Source organism: Mastomys coucha, unplaced genomic scaffold (assembly GCF_008632895.1).
Source record: "Mastomys coucha isolate ucsf_1 unplaced genomic scaffold, UCSF_Mcou_1 pScaffold5, whole genome shotgun sequence".
Taxonomy (NCBI): domain Eukaryota; kingdom Metazoa; phylum Chordata; class Mammalia; order Rodentia; family Muridae; genus Mastomys; species Mastomys coucha.
Window position 1 is genome coordinate 32527702 of NW_022196911.1, and position 20745 is coordinate 32548446.

General features: G+C 36.5%; 1 protein-coding gene across 10 annotated transcripts in view; it reads right to left on the minus strand.

Annotated features, from left to right (window-relative positions):
- Tenm2 (teneurin transmembrane protein 2) overlaps positions 1-20745 on the minus strand; it is a 1239808-nt gene that overhangs the window by 1148882 nt on the left and 70181 nt on the right. For all 10 annotated transcript variants that reach the window (XM_031353724.1, XM_031353722.1, XM_031353721.1 and 7 more), the window contains exon 2: positions 169-281. The gene's annotated coding sequence lies outside the window, so the exon portion shown is untranslated. The remainder of the gene's footprint in view (positions 1-168; positions 282-20745) is intronic.

The following is a 20745-nucleotide window of genomic DNA, read 5'->3' on the forward strand; positions in this document are numbered from 1 at the left end:
AAATTACTTTGTGCATAGGACAAAGAAGAAAGTAAGCAAACAATAACAAAGAAAATACCTGGTTTCTTGTGCAGATTTGCCCAAAGCACACTATGAACATATTTTGGTCAACAATGCAAGCACAAACCACGAAGAAGAAAACAAAACTAGAGCTATGATGTCACTCACCCAGTGGGTGGATGTCTGATGTACAATTCAGCTGCGTTTCTGGGAGTGCTCACCAGCCAAACCAAGAAGCAGGGCAAGTTCCAGTGGGTTTCAGAGGTAAAGAGCAGGTGTAACTGTTAAAATAAAAGAGAAAGTAGGTAAGATATAAGCCAGTACACAATCAGGAAAGCAAATGGCATATATTCAAAATGTGAGAAAGTTAAAATTGGGCATTAAATGAATTAAGTTAACTCGGAATATTTTTTGATAGAGAAACTTTAAAAATAATGTTAGGAAATATATAATAATTGGTGTAGTTGCTTTAATCAGGCTCGCTGTCCTTGCTTGTTTTATGTTGTTGTGACATGCAACATGAGCGTCTTAAGAGGAAGCAGTTTATTTGAAGATTACACATCCTGTTCATAGTCAGTTATTGAGAGACCCCAGAACTTAAGGCAGAGAATTGGAAGTATGGATTGATGCAGAGGTCAGAAAGGAATGCTGCTTACTCGCTTATTACCAACAGCTTGCTCAATTTTCTCCCTTATACATCCCAAGAATACCAGCCCAGGTTACAGCAGCACCCAGAGTGGGCGGGGCCCTTCCACATCAATCAAGAAATTGTACCATGGACTTGCCTAAAAGCCACTCAGCTGGAGATAACTTTCTCAATTGAAGTTTCCTCTTTCCACATGAAGTTGGCTTGCTTCAATTTGACAAAAACCAACTAGCACTCTCACTAGTTTGTAAACAGAACACTAATATGTATAAAACTATTACAAAGGTACACTGGTCCTGTTCATGGTGATACTGTTCATGATGCAAACACTGAAATATATAATGTGGCCACTGGAAAAATAGTTAAAAATAGTTGCCTGTTTCTAACAAAGTACAGACTTGGGTTTATCCTTCATGTTAACAAGTGGTTTATTTCATCTTAACAATTTGTGTACTCAAAAGCATGTACACACTATTTTACTTTCAAGTGTAAATATTTGCTAGTTAGTACCAATCTTCTCACTGGCAGGCACATGTTGTATACCCTATCACACAAAGATCGCAGTGACCAAATCAAAGTTGCCCTGGAAAAACCATCTCACCTTTCTTCCACTAAAATGGGAGGCACAAACATGCCTATCTCATAGAAATTGTCATGAGAAGTAAATTTTAAAATGCTGTCATGGCACTTAGCCTGGCACATATTCATCTGTCAATGCATCTCAACAGTTATTAACTTTGTCAGTGCCACCACTGGAATGCTATGTTTCTGAATTCCATCCACACAGGATTGAGACTCACCTAATGAATAGGTTCCCTAAATATGTAAATATCCACCCCCAAAGCAACGACTACATATTAAGCTACTCCAGCTAGTATACACTAGGACCTGCTTGAGTTACTAGGTTTCTTCCTGCCTTGGCCCATAGAACTGTCCCAGTAAGGAGTCAAAGTTGATTTCTCTTTTTATATCACTATATGTTAGTTGTACAAGTCAATACGTTTCGAGGTATTTTCACTCATGCATTTAATGTATATAATTAGATTTATCCCCTCCTTACTTCTTTTATTCCCCTCCTAACTCCAACTTCTACAGTCTCTCTTCTCTTATAGTCCTCAGAGTTGATATTTTAAGTCCATAAAGGAAGTAGTTATGGTGATAAATGAAAAGAGAGCTGAAGAAATGGTGGTGACAATAACTGAACTTAATAGGTAATTCTTCAGTTTTCCTTAACATACTCATCTTGCACATGCAATATAGATATATACATCACACACACATATATATACATATATATAAGTATATATATCTACATATCTACATATATAAGTATATATATACATATATACATATATGTGCATATTATAATCTGAAGAGGTGGAGATCTGCTCCTTTGATAGAGTCCATCTTAAATCTATTCACAGTACACAGGATCCAACATTACTAGGTAGTCTTCACCAGGTCAAACTGTTCTTTCAGATTAATAACTACATTATCTCTGACAATTCTGTAGTCTTAACTCCTCCTGAAATAGTCACAGAAACCTAGAGCAATAATTTGAGTGATAGCATGGCAATCCTTCAGAAAGATCCCTCTCCAACTACTGGGGAATACAAAAGGTAAATTTCTAGATGGTCTCTCTGTGTGTCTTATTGAGAAACAAGGCTGAAGGTCAGATTCCAGGAACCCACAGATCCTCAGCCTTCTCTATATTTTGGGATCAAAACACTCATTACATAAAATTGAATAGTAGTGAGAGAAAATGCCTTGGGCTACACAATAAGCCCAAAGAAGGATCAAGTACCATGCCTGCCTTCCTTACTAACCTACCATCAGTATACTTGGGATGTAGCCTTCCTTAGAAACCTACCATCCAAATGTCAGTATACTTGGGATGTAAGTAGAAGGAATCCATAAGGATAGAGATGTCTAATAAAATCTGTGTGCCTTTAAAAGACAAACTGCGAAGTCTGGATGGAATTATAACCCGCATGTGAATCTCTCTTGTTTCAATTTTTGTTTGATTTTTCAAAATTCTACCCTGGTAGAATAATATGGTCCTTTGATTTCCTCCTTAAACACTTGGTACCCTTTACTGTCTTGGTACCACAATAACTTTAGCACTTAATTATATCCTATCTTGTAATAATTAGGTGTCCCCATAAGCAAGTCTGTTTACTCACTTGCACCATTCTGATCCTTTAATCTCTCATGAATATTAGTTTTTAATGCTATTAAGAGCCACAACTTAACAACTTTATTACAAAATAAAATTGCAAGGATAATTTTCAAGAAGCGTCAACATTGGGCAGCATGACAATTTACTGTGAACCAGGCACAGGAGGGCATGCCTGTAATCCCAGCACCCTGGAGGCTGAGACAAACAGGATGATCATGAATTGAGACCAGCTTCAGATAGATAGTGGGAAACTACCTCAAACCCTTCTGCTAAAAACAACAACAAAACAACAACAACAACAAAAACCCATTACTTTGACAGTTAAAAACACTACAAATCAGAATATTAGTAGGTAGAAGCATCTGGGGCTCTTTCACTTCCTACTCAATGGCTCTGAAGAAATAGACAAATCTCTCACCCTCACTGGGGAACTACAGTCGAGCCACATATTTGTTTCAGCTAGACCACCAATTTGTTCAAAACATGCATTTAGAATCCTCAGAGATGATGGTGAACATCTCTAAGGCCAGCACAGGAATGATGGGGAGCAGGAAGTGGTTAGTAGAATCTATCTTAAGCTTCATAGCAAGACCCTATGTCTGAGAGGGAAAAAGTATGTGTAACAAAACACTCTATAGCAAGATAACCCAATTTTAGGGAATAGAGAAATGTCATTGTTTTGTTATTGGTTGTAGTGTTCAGTATAAAAGTAAAAGTAATCTTTTAGGATATGAGACAAAAGCCCAGATCCTTGCGCACACTATACAGAACACGTGGTGATTACCAAGGCTCCAGGCTTCAGTTCAACTGCTTGGTCTTATCAGCAGACCAACATGCCTAACAGTTAAATGTCCTTGGATAAGACACAATCCTCTGGGCAAGGTACGGAATAAAAGCACCTAAGTCACAGGTTTACTGTAATTTGACACTGTGCCATAAAGATTAGCTATCATTATTGCTTGTTGTTATTAGTGAAACAATTCTTTAAAAGCATACTGTTTTCTGCACTGTTAAAATCATCCCCTATTTTACTACATGATATAGTAACATATTTCAATCCAAAAAAATCAAAAAGGGAGCTGGGTGGGATGATCCAAGTCTTTAATCCTGGCACTTGGGAGGCAGAGGCAGGCAAATGTCTAGGTTCGAGGCCAGTCTGACCTACAGAGTGAGTTCCAGAACAGCCAATGCTGCACAGAGAAACTATGACTTAAAAAAAAAAAAAGAAAACCCTAAAAGAAATACAAAAGGCTCTATTAAGCATTAAATGTTATTAATTAAATATTCAGTAACGATGGCACATGCTGAGACAGTACAGTCACCGAAGGCCATTCTTCACTAGGTTTCCATCCATAGTAAGATATGCCAGATAAAGCCGGACGGGTCAGTCGCCCCAGGACTTGGAAAGATCTGGAGCTTGAGTGCTGCTATATACTGAGCTGTGAGTCACCCAGGGTGATTATAGGAATAATCTGACTCAAAAACCAATGAGGAGAAGAGAGAAAAGGAAGGAGAATGGGAGGGACACAGGAGGGATGGCGAGACAGAGAGAAACCAAAAAGATGTATCACCAAGAACTCATATATATGTGAACTGATATGAAAGACATTATAAATTAAGTGATAAGAAATTTGAATCTTAGTTTTCTGAAACAAATTTGTGTTTGGTTTCCTTCACAGGAACTTATGTGACCATAATGTGGTCTGATGTCCAAGCTTATATTAAATATTCTTTTCTAGTATCCTAAAACAACATAAATGCTTCAGTAAAGAGGACATAAAACAAACAACAACAAAACCACTTTATTCGGTGATAACTGCTTCTTAGTTTTGCTGAGCATTTTTCTATACTCCTCTTCATAAATGCATCAGGCATAAGCAAACAGTACATAAATAGGTCAATGTCATACATTGATCTTTATTCTGAAGCTTTGTCTCTAGTAGAAATGTATTTTCTGGTTTATTGATGGCAGTTAATCTAGGGCCATTTCAGACTCAATCAAATTATCTCAACTTTTTATTTAATATTTGTAAGAAAATTAAAAAAACTGAAATATCCTGTTTAAAAAAATCTTGTAAAATAAGCAATTTAAAATAATTAAACATTATTGGCTTTAGGGGAATAATTTGAGCATGTCTTTATTTGCAAATTTTTATTGATTTTTCTGCCATTCATTAAACATATAAGTTACAGAAATTTAGAAAACTGAGAGAATGCCAGACTACATATTTTACATGAGTGCCACAAAAGGAAATGATAAAGACAAGCCTATAAAAAGCCAAACAATAGGAATAAAACTTGCAAGATATTGTTATCTTCATTCAAACTACCAGTTCCCTTAATGGAAATTAAGTTTATAGGCTTAAAAGAAGTATTAACAATTTTCCCTTCAGATATAAAGAGATTGGTATTACAATGTGAGGAATGGGAGATTAGTGAATGCAAATTAATTGACTTCTTTCTAATGAATAAAAATAAAGATTTCACAGACATTAAAATATGAGCATAAGAGTTTCATTGCACATCATAGGAGAAAATGAAACAGAAAATACCAAGGAATGGCTCTCCTAATATACTCAGAGCATTTTGTTTTATATCATCCATGTAACTATTTGAGAACTGCAACTTTGTTCAAAACAGAACATCCTAAGTTAAATGGAAAACAAACCAACCAACAAACAAACCAACCCATAGTTTTTTGTTACCCAGCATAATATTTTATAGTGAGATATTTAGATTCAATGAGAAATAATTTTTAGTATTGAAATTAGTCTAGATAGATTGAAACTTGCCAACTGTTATAATTCACACAATTATTTGACAAACACACAGTGAGTGGTGATTATACATCTGGCAGAACCTCATTTCTTGGTCCATGCTTTGTAATATAGTAACCTTCAACAGTGTATATCTATGGAACACTAAACTCCTGGCTACTCTCTGCCTGCATGCATTGCAACACAAAACCTAATTTCACAATTTAAAATAAATATGTCAGTAACATTTTGCTTTGATTGTATATTGAAGAGATGTAGTTTGGTATTTTCCATGGCAGGAAATACATTCAGACGGTGAACTTTAGCAGTTTTCTTCTCACTACTTTTCATGTACCCTAATAGAAAAAAAATTAAACAAAACGTATGATTTAAATTATATTTCTATGAGTCAGTCCTTCCCTGGCCTGGTGCTGAGTAAAGAACACAGGTTGTGTTTTCATGAAATTTGCATTCTTACAGCCAGGTTCTCAAAGTGTTTCATTCAAAGGACTTCCTAGGATGGTCAGGTTAGTGAGTTAAGCTTTAAGCCCAGTCCTGAAATGTTACTGTCAAACTACAGAAATCAGCAAGGTTTGTCTGTTACAGTGAGGCTGAAGCTACCAAATACCAACAATCTGAAATACACTGTGGCTCTATTAAAAAAAAAAAAAAAAAGAAGGCTGTGCTTTCCACTAAAGCTACTTCCTTAATCACGAGGAAAGTGTGGTCAATGAGCAGTGCAAAGCCTACCATTGCATTTGTCAAGGTGCTATTAGCTTCCACTGGCCAATTTTGTACAGTAGAACAAGACAGTCGCTTTATTACAAATACTGTTTGAAATGCAGTCATGTCTCCAAGTTAGCCAAGCTGTATCTTAGAAGAGAGTCCAGAGAATAACTTTCAAATCATTTTGAAGCTCCTGCGGCTGGCTTCTGCGTCTGTTGGACTATGAATTTGTGACAAACACATTACTGTCTGATACAAGTTAAGGATTAATGAAGAGCTCCTCATTTGACCAACACTGCAAACAAGTTACGGATACAGTTTGCAGTGGCAAGGTATGCTTAGAGTACATAGAAAACAATGGTCACTAGAATCTCAAAATAATTAGGTTTATTCCCTGCAAACCCACTTCTGACTGAAGAAGATGCATCCTTGCCATACAAAATCATGGAATTTTTATTTGTTGTTCCTTAAGATAGCATTTCAGTTAATTTAACTCACTCTCTCACATGGAGGCATCCACAATAATCCGTCGAATGCTGGCATAGTTTTTCTTAGAATGCATGGCTTCTATCATAAAGATGCACCAAAAGCAATCAAAACACAATCATATTTTCAACATTTAAATGCAGGGTCTGTGATCCAAAGCTTATGTTCAAAGGCTTCAGGGAAAAGGGAAAAAATTCTACAGAAGTTTTAAAAGATATTCTGTGTAATGCCAATTCATTAAGCAATTTTGAAAGGGTCAAATCTTATTTTGCTTAAGGGTTATCTGATACTGAAATTACTGGAGTTGTATAAAATATGCACTCTCTCCCTGCTCATTTTCTGAATGAATAAATATGAGGCCAATTTTATACAGAATCACTTCAACTTGAACTAATAATTGTGTACTGCATGCCTAGAATAATGTTTGTTTCATGGGGATACATAGAAAAGGAATGCAAAAGAAAACATTAAATCAGTTGCTAATTATAATTAATTCATAGAGAGTGGAGGTTCATTTGTTTTTGCTAAAGTATATAAAATAGTACTCTTATAAAGGCCTAAAAAATGATATTAGATGGCTGTTAGATCATACAAGGGCTATTTTCTTCACCGAATAATTTAAGAACACAAACTATATTTGATGAAGCGTAAGTTGATATAAGCAGCAGGGACCTGTAGGCCTCACCAGAGATGCTACATCTTTTACTGTTATTTCCTTCACTTTGAAAGCTGCATATGAACCATTTTCAGTACATTTGAAATCATTAACAAGAAGAAAGTGAATTTGCCAAAAGATGATTTGCATCAGAACATTCTGGAACATCTCACTTGCTATTGAGGGACTAATAAAAATGATTTTTATTTCATAATACAGAGATATATGAAATGGTCAATTTTTTTTTTAACGAGGACAAATGGGAAACTAGGAAATGAAAAAAAAAATCTTTTCTAATTCCATGAAGAGGTTGACCCTTGTGTATGGTATCTTCTGCCTATCCCTGGATTCTTTAAGATAGTAATTTTTATATTTACACTATGTCCACAAGTGGATAATTTAACCAAACATCACTCACTTTATCTCTCACAGGAGCTTCTAGTCATCTCTCATATTGACTCACTGTTATGGTACATATTCCCACCACATAAAGGGTGATTCTAGTGGGTTAGGAAAGGGACAAAGTTAGTAGGCTGCCTCATACAGCATGTCAATACAGCTATTGCTCTGGGTGAAAACATAGCAGGATGGATGAACCTTGAAGTGAAGACTCACTTTAACATCTAATAGGATGCTAGTAAAGTTACATAATAGTAATAGTAATAATAATAATAATAATAATAATAATAATAATAATAAATAATGAGGAAGAGGAGAAGTAGGGGGAAGAGGAGGAAGAGAAGGAGGAAGAAAAGGAGGAGTAGTAGGAGGAGAACCAAGTAAGAATACAGCTTTCAGTTTACCAATAATTTGTTTTCTAAGCAGGCAGTGGTAAGGGCTATTCTATAATAAATTCCACAGGAATAACTTATAGAATTTTTCACACAAAGATTAATGGGATCAGTGGCACCGTCCAGTTTATCAACACAGACTTCTGAAGCATGTATATTGGCTCTATCAGCAAACATTTTGAAATGAACAATTTACTAATAAGCATATGTGAACATCTGCACATGAACACAAACTCTCAGGAGACTTTACGTATCAAAGCATTTTTCACAATTATATTTTTTTTTACTTGCAGTTAGCAGGGGCAAAAAGAAAAGTGTGTCTCTTTAAAATATAATTAACTTCTCCCCTACTCCTCTCCACACACCCATGTGTTTGCATACGGACATGCACAGCACACATCTCTCTCTCCCTCATGCACGCTGATTCAAATCAGACTATTAGAACTGGAAAGGATTTATGCAAAATATTTCAGGAAAAAAGGGTGGAAGGGGGGCTGAGAAATCTGAAAAAAAAATTCCTTGTATTTGCAGTATTTTGAAAAGTGAAGATCCCATGTACCAAATGCCATATAGATATAATTAAATTCTCAGGCTTTGTAAAGCAGTAACCATTAAGCTGATCAAGCTTTTAGAATATGAAAATAAAAGGTTACCTTTTAAATTTTTAAATACAAACAAGTACATATTTTAAATGTATTGCTGTCAGAAATAACAGCATCCATAAAAATTATGAAAGAGCCATTCAACACTAATTTCAGAGTTAACACTCACAGGGTATAAGGCACTGAAAGAAGCCATGTAAATTTGGTTCTAAGGAAGAAGCAAAAAAATCGACCTGACTATTTACTGTGCTAGTCTCACCAGTGTGAACTGTACCCTTCAAAGTATAAATTCTCTATTCAGAGTAAATATAACCATGCTTGAACCAAGAAACCAGCATGCTTACATTAAAAAAATATATATATTTCCAGAAAAAAATCATTATATTAAGCAGTAAACAAATGCCTCCATTCCTTTTGCTACCTCCCTCTAATTAATTAACAGATTGGCACAGTCTAAGAACTAAATTTATTTTCAATTAAAATAAGAAGCCCATATGTCATGATAATTTTTTTGTTACTATTTCTAATGTGCAAAACAAAGGTTTGCTTTTAGCATTGAACATAGTAATCACAACAAATCCCTTAATTTTCAATCACTGCAAGGATACTCAAGAGCTTTTCTACAGCAAGGTGCTACCTCAATGGCTAATCCTATTAGGAATGAGCCGTGCACTGAGACTAAATCCGCTGGGGAATTCAAGGAATCAAAGGCTTACTGCACACTCAGAAGGCAACGACTTCTGTAAAGGCTCTATTATATGAGGAACAAAAGAATACCACTTGTGTACTTAAATATCATCTGCTTTTCCTTCCAAAATACTCCATTTTTAAGTAAAGATATGTGATTTAAATGTATTTAGAGTTGAGCTTTTGGCACTACTCTCGCTTCTGAGTAGAAGAGCCATCTGCGGGCCCCACGGCTCGTGCATAATGATATGCTTACAAGCTGCTTCCCTTTTCTGCACAATGTACCCTTTTCACTTTAACATACATTTTCCATAAATTTTTGAATAACAAATTGGGCTGGGGAAGTTTGTTGAAATGGGACAAGGAAAATTGCCTGTAGGCTAGAAAACGGATATTTATTTATTTCTTTTTTAACTAAAGGACTGATGCCTTTGGAAAATATCCACTGCACCTACCCTGCCCTCTCTTGGCCCCCCACACATGTATCCCGAGCTGTGATTCTTCAAAGCTGCAGAGAAGACGTCTCTCCTGCATAGGTTAGGTCTGTACATTAACTTGGGCAAAGAGCCCACATGCCTGCTATCCATTACACCTGCTGGGTGACAAACAGATGAGAGTCATCATGCAGACTTCCAACGTTTGATCTCCTGATATCACCAGATGTCCCCATTTACATTCAAACATAACCATGGTCATTAATGCAACTTGCCCGGCTGGCATTTAATAGGGAAAAAAAGTTGAATTCTAATCTAAAATTCTAAGTATGCAAAGCTTTCAGTGTATGAACACATAAGCTATTAAATATGTTTTGATATGTGTAACTCTGTGACTGTTATTAGAACGCATTCATTGTCAGAGTGGAGACTAGCCCAGACAGAGCAGACATTAATATATCTCTAAAGGAAAGGCGCTTTCATGGCACAATGTGCTTCTGAATTTGAGTCTGGGGCACAAAACTTACCTTGACATTATCTCTTACATGGTAAACACAGTAAGAAAATCTGTGGTCTCAAATATATCAGCAATTAGTATACAACTAGATAAAGTCAAGGAAGACATGAGGAAAAATCAAAACAAAATGAAACAAGGACAACAACAACAACAACAGCAACAAAAACCTCTGTGGCTTTTGTGTCCCATCTTTCTTCAAGCCCAAAAACATCGATATGACTGAAGCAGGGTATTCACCAAGCCTGGGTCTTATGGAGCAAGCATTGCCAAGAGTGGGGCCTATGTGTTTTAATGATTTTGAGACCAACTTTAAAACTTCAGTCTGGCAAGTCTGGGCACTGTTTGTAAGTAAGACCACAACTTAGCAGCAAGGCTTGCAGGAGGCACAGCCTTATTCTCCGAATCAAGAACTGTTCCCAGTCTATGCCTACTTAATGCCTGGTGCTATGTGGCTACAGGAAGTAAGCAAGGCATGAGTTTATTTCTAGAGAGCTGATAAGAGCATGCATACAGGAGGTGCCCAATGTTGTTACACAGAAAGACCTAAAGGGAGTGAAAAAGACTTGGCAAATATTTTACAGGGATTTCAACTGTTTCCACCAGCCAGCCATCCTAGCAATGGAAAGGAAGAAACCGCTAGGCTAACCATTAACCTTCCCAACTTCTATGCCTACAGGGGCATAGAAGATCCTACAAGATCTTCAGGACAGAATGTCGTGTATTATAGCCTGAAGGAAGCTAGAATGACTGTCCTGTTAAGTCTCCTTTCCATTCAGATCAACTTTGACTTCCTATTTGGGGCTGGAAGCACTTTCTCTATAGAGACACGGCCAATGATCAGAGTCGTTGACCCCTCCACTCTACCATGGTGACCTCATGTTCTTCATCCCACATCCTGCTTGTGAAACTACACTATTCATTGACAAACAGCAGCAACAAAAAAAGAAGAGAAAACTGAATCTTTTGTCTGTCTCCCTACACCTGAGCAGACATTGCTCCTGCGTTGTTCATCTACTTTGAGGATCAAGAGGAAACACCCTGTGTTAAGTGATTACTTGCCAAACATGTTGAAAATAAATTAATGAATCAATGATCATTACACTGGGTGAACATCTCTATTCTGAAATCCAATGTTCCCATGTTAGAATGTTTCTCAGTAACGTGGCATCGGAAGTCTTCACCATGTGATACTTCCCAACATGTAGTTAGCAAAATGGTTCAAAATTAACATTCATGTTTTGTGTGTAAGGTGGAGATGAAGAATAAATAAACCACATGTTTAGACCTGAGTTTCATCTACAAATCATCTTTTGTATTTTCAAATACTGCAAAATGAAAAATAAAATATATACAGTGATTCCAAGGTTTGCAGATGAAGGACATTTGGTCTGTAGTACAATTTGTTATTTTCATCTCTAAATAGACATGGATATTTTTCAGTGTATGTTCTTGGATAACAGTTTTACAGGTCTCTCATTTGAAAATCACCCTGAATGTTTTCTATTTCCTTTTGGTTGTGCTAGTGTCCAGGTTTTATCTACTGGGGACCTACATTTTAGCTCAGTCCAGTAGCAATTCATTTTTATCTAAACTCCCAATCTCCTGTTGATGCTCCTGGAATTTATAAAACACCTTCATTATCTCTCCAAAGGGACAGAAATCCAAATCTTATTCAAATCTTTTACTCCATACTGAAGAATAATAGTAACAAAACAAAATATCTACAAAGTAGGAAGGAAATGGCAGAAGGATTTGTTTCAAAGTCAAGGTAACAGAAGAGAAACCAATTGATCCATGGATAGAATCAGAATTAAACATTGAAATCCCTGCTTTAAGGCTTTGGTAACAGTGACAAATACTAAACCAGGCTTTAAAATACTAAGTGTCACAGAGCCACTTTTATTTGAGTCTTGTCTCTGGTTGTTCTGCACAGCCCTGAAATTTTGTAGCATCTACTAATGGAAAGTAAGCTGGGATTCTATTGACACTCTCATGACAAGTCATACTTCAACTTCCATTGTCCAGTCTCCTTAACTGTTCATTATCTCCACTGCTGTGCCTATGAGATAATGATACAGCGCCTCTACCCCTGACTGTAACACATTTTTGCTCCAGGGCTCTTTTTAATTGAAACACACTACCTGGGCTACTGGTTTTAGTGCAAAAATAAACACATTTAACACAAAAATTCGGTTTGTATTTGCTTCACCAGTAGGACATGTGCAAAGTCACCTGCCTCCAGAAGGATGGAGAATCCTTTAGAAACAACATAGTTTATTCTTTCCTCTTAGCTTTATTACGATTTCTCACTTCTGTCGATGTGATAATCAATTGCCTCAATGTGATAAAACTGCCAGGGTAGTCAGACTGCTTCCCTCTGTGGCCCACACTTACTCAAGAATGTTTCACCAATGCTTGGGCATAGAACTGACTGAAATGCTCCCACTGAAAAGGAGGAGGCCAAATAAATCGCATCTGTGAAACTATCTTTGTCAGTTATAAATTGTGTTAAGTATTAACCAACCAGTCTAAAGGAATGGCCAGAGTTCAGGCTGTTGGTAGCTGAACATGAATAAGAATGCTGTTGCCCTGGCCTGGAAGATGTTTTCATCTTCAACTCAACAAAGTCATTTCTACCCACAAATACTTTGTAATACACACACACACACACACACACACACACACACACACACACACACAGACGGTACACTAGGCTCTGTTGAGGTCACAGGAAATGGTGGTATGATAACCTACTATTCTAGGAATAACAGGATTTAGTTTATTTTACTGATAATTTCTTTATTGCCATGTTGAAATTAAACATATTCATCTTAATAATATTTTACAATTTCTTATGTTTCTTTTAATTTTGATTGTGGCTAATAAAAATTTTAAGTAGACAATATAATTTGTGTTTTATTTGTCCTAGCCATTTTAGGTTTACTCGAATTATTTTTCTATTGGACAGCTCTGAAGAGCACTAATTCTAAAGTCAAGGTCATAAAAATATACTATTTATAAAAAATGAATAACAAACATAAAATTTTACTATATGTTTTTAGATACCTCCACAACACTTGACTAAGATAATTTCATTTGCTAAATTGCCAGATAAGTATATTTCTATGAAAAAATATTCTGGTAGCTTATAAAAGAAATAAACCTGAATCTTCAATGACCCCAACCATTTTGAATTCTTGCAGCAAAGGAACCCTATCAAATCTCACATGTAGACATGTAGTAACTGTTAATTCCAACTCTGAATTTCTTCATGTCATGAATGCACATATGTTTATATATCTGGACACTGTTCATGCTATTTAATATAAATACTTTTTACTACCCCCTGCAATGTAGCAAAAAAAAAAAAAAATCAACATGGGAACTTTAAGTGCCATCTAGTATAGTGCTGAGTTCCCTTACTTATATAATGGTATAAATAGGTGCGAGATTGAGGGGATGTTACCATGCTCATTAATCTCCTTTCTATTAAAAAGTGCACTCAGATTCCAAAGAGCATCTATAATTAGGTGGTTTTATAATCAACATAGTTGAAAACACTTGCTCTCAATTTTCTACTATATATTTCAAATGAGGTACGTTTTTCATATTATTTTATGGTTTATTTGTAATGATGGAATTCCAGCCTTGATTTCTTGACTACCCTGTACTCATATTGAGATGATGCTCTAAATCAGATGCTTGCAGACTTTCTGAGTTTGCAATACCCTGGCTCTACTACACAAAGCTCCGAAAGCAAGAGAATTTCTTAAGAATGTTGTTTATTATGCAGTTTGGCTCAAATAACTTAGCAGTTACAGTTTAGGCAGAAGTTCTTATCTATTATTTGTGTAGTTAAAATATCATCTGGTTTCTTTGGCCTAAATTGTGGTTTATTCTATAAAATTACGTGGTTTTAAGTAATCTAGAAAGAAAGATAGCACAGAGTCCTTAAGGACAGGGCATACCTAATGCCAGTAATTCCTTAAATATTTGTTTCTGTTAATGAATTTCAATTACTACAGCTTAAAAGGTCATATTTTGTACTATTTGTATTATTTGACAACTGTTTGCAGACATGTTCTCAGTATGGAAAACAAGTTAAACAACTGGTCAGTTCCTAGATTATTTATACAATTTCTTTTATATGTACTATGGTATTATTTTATTTTCCATGTACTCAAACAGCTTGCATCTTAACATTCAACCACAAAAGTATCTTGGCTCTGTATTTCTCCATGTTTTCTGTGTCAAAGCATCCTTATAAGTCTCAGAAGACCAAAGTATCAGTATAATCTTTATTATTGTTATTGTTTTGTTGATCTGTCTTAGAATTTTGGGATAAATCATGTGAAAATCAGAAAATGACACGGACATGTTGCTGTTGTTTTAAGGATCTGCTTAGAGAAAGGTGTTCAATCAGCTATGGGTTTCATAAACTTTTTAGATGGGCTCTCTTTTTCTGGTCTTCTATATAAAGAATACAGATATAAAAGATGTAGTGAGCCAAAAAAGTACCAACTTTTTTATAGATGAGATATGTGAGGCCAGGAGGCAATCCATTGTCCCTGAACAATTTAAAGACGGGTAAATACAGAATATCTAGACTCAGTGGAGCTGGAATCTCTGAGCAAGGTGTGCTGAGGTTAGAATCCTTGAGGGGCAACAGATGAACTTCTGGCCAGATTTAAACAGCTCCAAGCCTTAGGAACTTCAGGGGTACCCAAGTGGGAGCAGCTCCAGATTTTCATTTCAGGTCTGCCAATTCTTAACAAAGTAAACTACTCAGGACTTCTGCCAGGAGACTGAATAAGAGAAGCACTTTGAAACATACCAGAGGAGCAGGTTAGCAAGATCTGCCCTCAAGAGAAACCATTTATCCAAAGTCCCACCTGTGGAGAGTTTATCATAAGCTGGTCCTCTGGTGGGAAAAGAATCATCCACTCCAGCTCCCTCTACTCTTTCATATGGAGAAGGAAGAGCCCCAAGTCCAGTTCCCTCCAGCCTGACAGGAAAGAATCCCCAAGAACCAAGGTCAAGTTTGAGTCCAAGGATACAAGCCTAACTTTGTTCCTTCTCTTCACTACTTTCTCTACTTCCCATAGCCTTTACTAAAAGGCCAGTTATACCAGTTTTGTTTATCCAAGATGTCATGCTGGTCTTTAAACCAAAGTCTTACAAGTACAAGTATTGTACAAGGTACAATAATAGTTGGAAGATGTTGGATTGATCAGGGTAGGATTCCTAAACACTATAACCAATAGGTTTAAGGAACCCATTTCAATAGGAAAAGGAGAAACTTGTACATATAGGTGGGTAATATAAGCAGAAAGATTCAAAACTGAGAAAATAATGTAAAATAAATGAGAGATGTCTATTATGATGTAAGAGAAATGAGAAAGCCACTGGTAAGGAAAGAACCTAAGCCCCTAATTGGAACAGAAGTTCAAGACCTGTGCAGGTAATAATAAAGATCTAACAAATGTGGTGTGTCTGCCAGAAGGGTATGAGATCATTGGAAGAAATTGTGACCGAGAATTGCCATGAACCAATAATAGACGCCAAACTACTTGGAAGCTTAGAGAACAACACTGAGAATGAATGGAAATCAAAAAAAGTTAAGAGATACATTCAGGCATACCACATTCAGATATCAGAGCAAAAAGGTGGTCTATTTTAAAACTTTGGGTTGTGGTGTTGCTTCATAAAGCAGGACTTCACATGTGGTAGCCCATCATCAGCACCAAACCCAAACAAACAAACAAGTGAGGAATAAATAATATTGAACAAAGCCAGAGAAATGTTTTATAGTTATGTTCAAAGTGCAAGGTAAGACTTACAGCCAAGATAACGTGTTTCAAGACTTCATCTGTCCAAGTTTGCTTTTGACTGTTGAGTTCAAACAAAGAAACTAGCAAACAAACAAAACTAAAAAAAAAAAAAAAAAAAAAAAAAAAAAAAAAACCACTGTGAGCTATAGCAACTTGAGGAGGAAAGCAATAATTTCAGTTTAAAGTATATGATTCTGGGCTAAGAGGAAGTAAGGCAGGAACTCAAGGTGGAAATCTGAAGGCAGGAACTGAACAAAAGGCTTACTTGCTGTGCTATGGAGGCTCAGCCCACTTTCTTATATTCCTCAGGGTTGGGCTTTCCCACATCAATCACCCATCAAAAAAATGCCATACAAACTAGCCTACAGGTCAGTCTAATAAAGACATTTCACCCATTGTTGAAACCTCCTCTCAAGTGACCTTAAATTCTGTTAAATTGACAAAGAACTAGCCAGCACACCATCCAGCAACAATGAAGGAGATTAAACTATAAAGCTTTGTAAAAAAGAAACACCAACCGAGAGCTCTCCTCACTGTGAAATTATCCATCAAAGTCGAAAAGAAATGAAGAGTTCATCAGATAAACAAAATTTTTGGCATTCACCCTTCCCTTCCCTCCCACCCCCCAAAAAGTGACTTGTAAGAAATTCTAACATAAATTCATCTGAGAAGTAAGAGGACATTGGTCAGCAGGCAGAATACATAAGGCAATGACACATCAGTATAGCAATAAGGAAGGGTAAAATATAATATTGTATTTCTTATCCTGCATTGGTTTAACACTGAGCATTCATGCAATTATACTCAGATGTATATGTTGATACATGTAAGGATATTTTATTTAACTACTAGAGCATTTTGTTTGTATTTTTTAATAAGGTGTATGCAGAGCAGTGTTACTTAAAGTGAACTTGGGTTAATTGTAAATACATACTTTATGTTCAGTGTGGCCACTTGAGAAGAAAGTAGAATTTAAATATAACAATGGAGATGAAAGAAATCATACAAAATGTTCAGTTAAAACTTCAAAGGAGATGGAGGATGGAGACCAGGATATCAATGATAAGACAGCCAGAAGGGTGGTTCCTCAACTCATCAGTCATCATTTTAAAAGTCAAAGATCTAAATACACCAGTTAGAAGATACCATCAGATTACACCCAAAATAGAGAGCCAGTTAGGAGAAAAGTCAGGGAATGCACAGGTGAGTTCAACAGCACATCTGCGAGCTGATCTGAATGCTAGTCAACAAGCTGCTTCATGTAATGAGAGTGGTTCACACATTTTTCTCAAGTCTTGGTGGAATGTTTCCTTGGGCAGGCTGCATGCTGGACCTTGAAACACACCTTAACCAAATTAAAGCAACAGAAATCTGAGTGAAGGGATTACTTCACTCAGAACAGAAAAATTAAACTGAAAATCAGTAATAGAAAGTTGGCCAGAAAATTCTAAAATGTCAGCTTATGGGAATCTAGTGAAATCTGGACTTAGAGTGAAATACTAACTATTGACTGTTTATGTTAGCAGAGCTGAGAGTTAGTCATGCAGTCTTCTGTTTTAGGAAGTCAGCGAGGGAGAAGGATGGATAAATTCAAAATGAGCAGGAAAATGTGAAGAGGGGGCATTGCAAATGAGGTGATTTTCAATAAAGAAACTCAGAAAGATAAAAGTTGTCCCTTTCCTAAAATAATCATTACAATCAATTAGCCTGGAGCCTTAATCAATTAACGAAAAAGGATTGGAAAGTTGGAGTACAAATTGCTAATATCAGAAAGGAAAGAGAGAAGAGCGCTATAGACCATTTGAAACTCAAAAGACAAAATGTACAGATACACAAAAGCCAGTCTGATGACCCATATGGAATGGACCATTTCCCCTAAAGACAATCTATCAAAACTCAAAGGGAAGAAAGAAAGAATTTGAAATGGCCTGCATTTATTCAAGAGATTAAATGACTGAGTTCACTGGTAAATTCCCTGGTAAATGACATGTTCACTGGTAAATTCACTGGTAAGTGATGTGTTCACTGGTAAATTCTACCAATCATGTTTTGGGATATACATGCTCCCAACCATCTCTTTAGGGATGTAAACACAGATGAGATGGCTTGTATTTTTTTTTTGTTTGTTCGTTTTTGTTTTTGTTTTTTTGTTTTTGTTTTTTTTTGTTTTTTTGGTCAGCATTATTCTGATAACCAAAACCTCCAAAATTATGAGAAGAAGGATCTAGCTTAGTTCTGAGACAAAACACTTGTCACACATGCAGGAGACCTTGTATAAAAGGAAGCCACCCACATACACAGGTGCAAAACCCCTCTTGAAGTATTAGCAGATCAATTTAAGGACTGTGTGAGATCTTTCCAGGGATAAAGAGTAGCTTAATATTTGCAAATCAATGAATGGTAGAATCCATCACAAGCTAAATGAAAGGCTTAAACTGCTCTGAGTAATTACTTTTATTATTAAAAATATATATGTAACTGTTTTAAAACGAAGGCCTTAGAATATCAGCGATTGGTTATACAAGCTTTCAAAACAACAAGGCTTTAGCATGCAAGATAAACAAAGAACGTGCTGTGTTCAATGGTTGGAAAATTGGTAATTCTAACCCAACAGGAGAGGAGAGGCTCCTGGAGGAAGTGGTTGTGCATAGGCCCTGCCAAGTTCTTTACACAAAATATGTTAGGGCTAAAAGCAGGATAAATGAAACTACCAAGTTAAATGTATTCAGGGTGAAGGGGTGTGATCACTCAATCAGTTCATGCAAACACCTGCTCTATAATTTCAACCCATCTATTCATGTCACCAACAACCAACCACTGAGGTGCTGACTGTGCAGGAGAGGCCAAATCAACTCTACAGAGGACATGTGGCAGGAAAGCTCCTTAGCAAGAAGCTGTTAGATAATTAGGGTTAGTTAATAGTTAATATAGCCTCATGCCATATGTTTAAAAAATGAAGGATACCACAAAAGCAACGCATGCTGGTCTTTTTTGTCTTTGTCAAAAGTAACATGAAAGTCAATCTTGAACCCTCACACACTCACTGGGGTAGAAACAAGAGAAAACAGAGAATCTCACTGAAAGGATTAGCCTGAAACATGGATAATGAAGTAAAAGACTTGATGTGAGTCCTGGCATTGGATGGGACAGCAAGTGCACAAAACAATATGTGCAGAATACAACCTGGAATATTGCAATGGACAGTTTATTTATAAATGTGTATGTGTGTGTGTGTTATGTGTGTGTTACATGCACGTACATGCATATGTGGGTGTATGACTTCAAAGTCTTGTTCTACAACTCCTCTTGAGATGCTGTCACTCCCTAGACCTGAAGCTTGTTATCCTAGAAGCTCCCAGTACCTGCTTCTCTCTGCCTTACAGTGCCTAGGCTGTTGGCACATGTGCCCATGTCTCATTTTTGAAATGGATGCTAGAAGTTCAAACTCAAGTCCTCATGTTTGGATAGCGTGTGCTCTTACCCATGCTGACCTACCTTCATAGTCCTTCCATTGACATATTAGATGGTGTTGACTCTGGAGGAGGAGGCTCTGAGTAATTCTAAATGAAGGGCAATAAACTGAAATGATGAAGTCAATAAGACTTTTGTGAAATATAAAAATCAGGAAAATGATTCTGAACTTCATCTCCAAAAATACAAAAAAGAAGCAAGTAGTTGCTTAGGTGCACATTCTCAGAAAACTCATGGGTTGGCTTACAAGATAAGCTTTATGTTCTCAGTTCATATTATAACAACATCAACATAGCTCATTAGTGAGGAAGAAATATTTTTAATGCTATGATCTAGGAACTTAGGAATTAAGTAAATTTTAACTAGAGTGTATTCTCTCTATGAGGAGTGAAATATAATATAAGCAACTAATGGTTTTCCAAGGAATATTTTAGAAATAATGTTCTTAGGATATTTTAGGAGACAATGATCTTTCAAAGGACCATTTAAAAGGTGTCATCACTGAATCTTTCCTCCAGGTGGAACACTGTTTAGCTCTACCTGTGCATCTAGCATAGTTAAGTACTTATAGCACCTAAATTACAGTGTTGGGAGAGAAATGATTTGGAATTTAAATGTTTCTATTTTGTTGTTGTTTTTGGTTCTTTGTTTTGTTTTTGCATCCTGAAGATCAAGAATGGTAAAAGTTCAGAGGAGCAAAAGATCTTCATGTGAGACACTACCCCATGAGAAACGCTAGTGCAGCATCACTTCCGGGCATTCTCCAGCTCCTTTCTTGTCCTTTTGCTCAGCACCCATGAAGCACAGTTTATAAGTGTGAAAGAAGAGGCAAGGTTGGGTGGAAAAGCAAAATTTCATCTTTAGGTGAGCTTGATATCTTATGACAGATAAGAAAAACAAATGGATGCTGGGCGGTGGTGGCGCACGCCTTTAATCCCAGCACTTGGGAGGCAGAGGCAGGCGG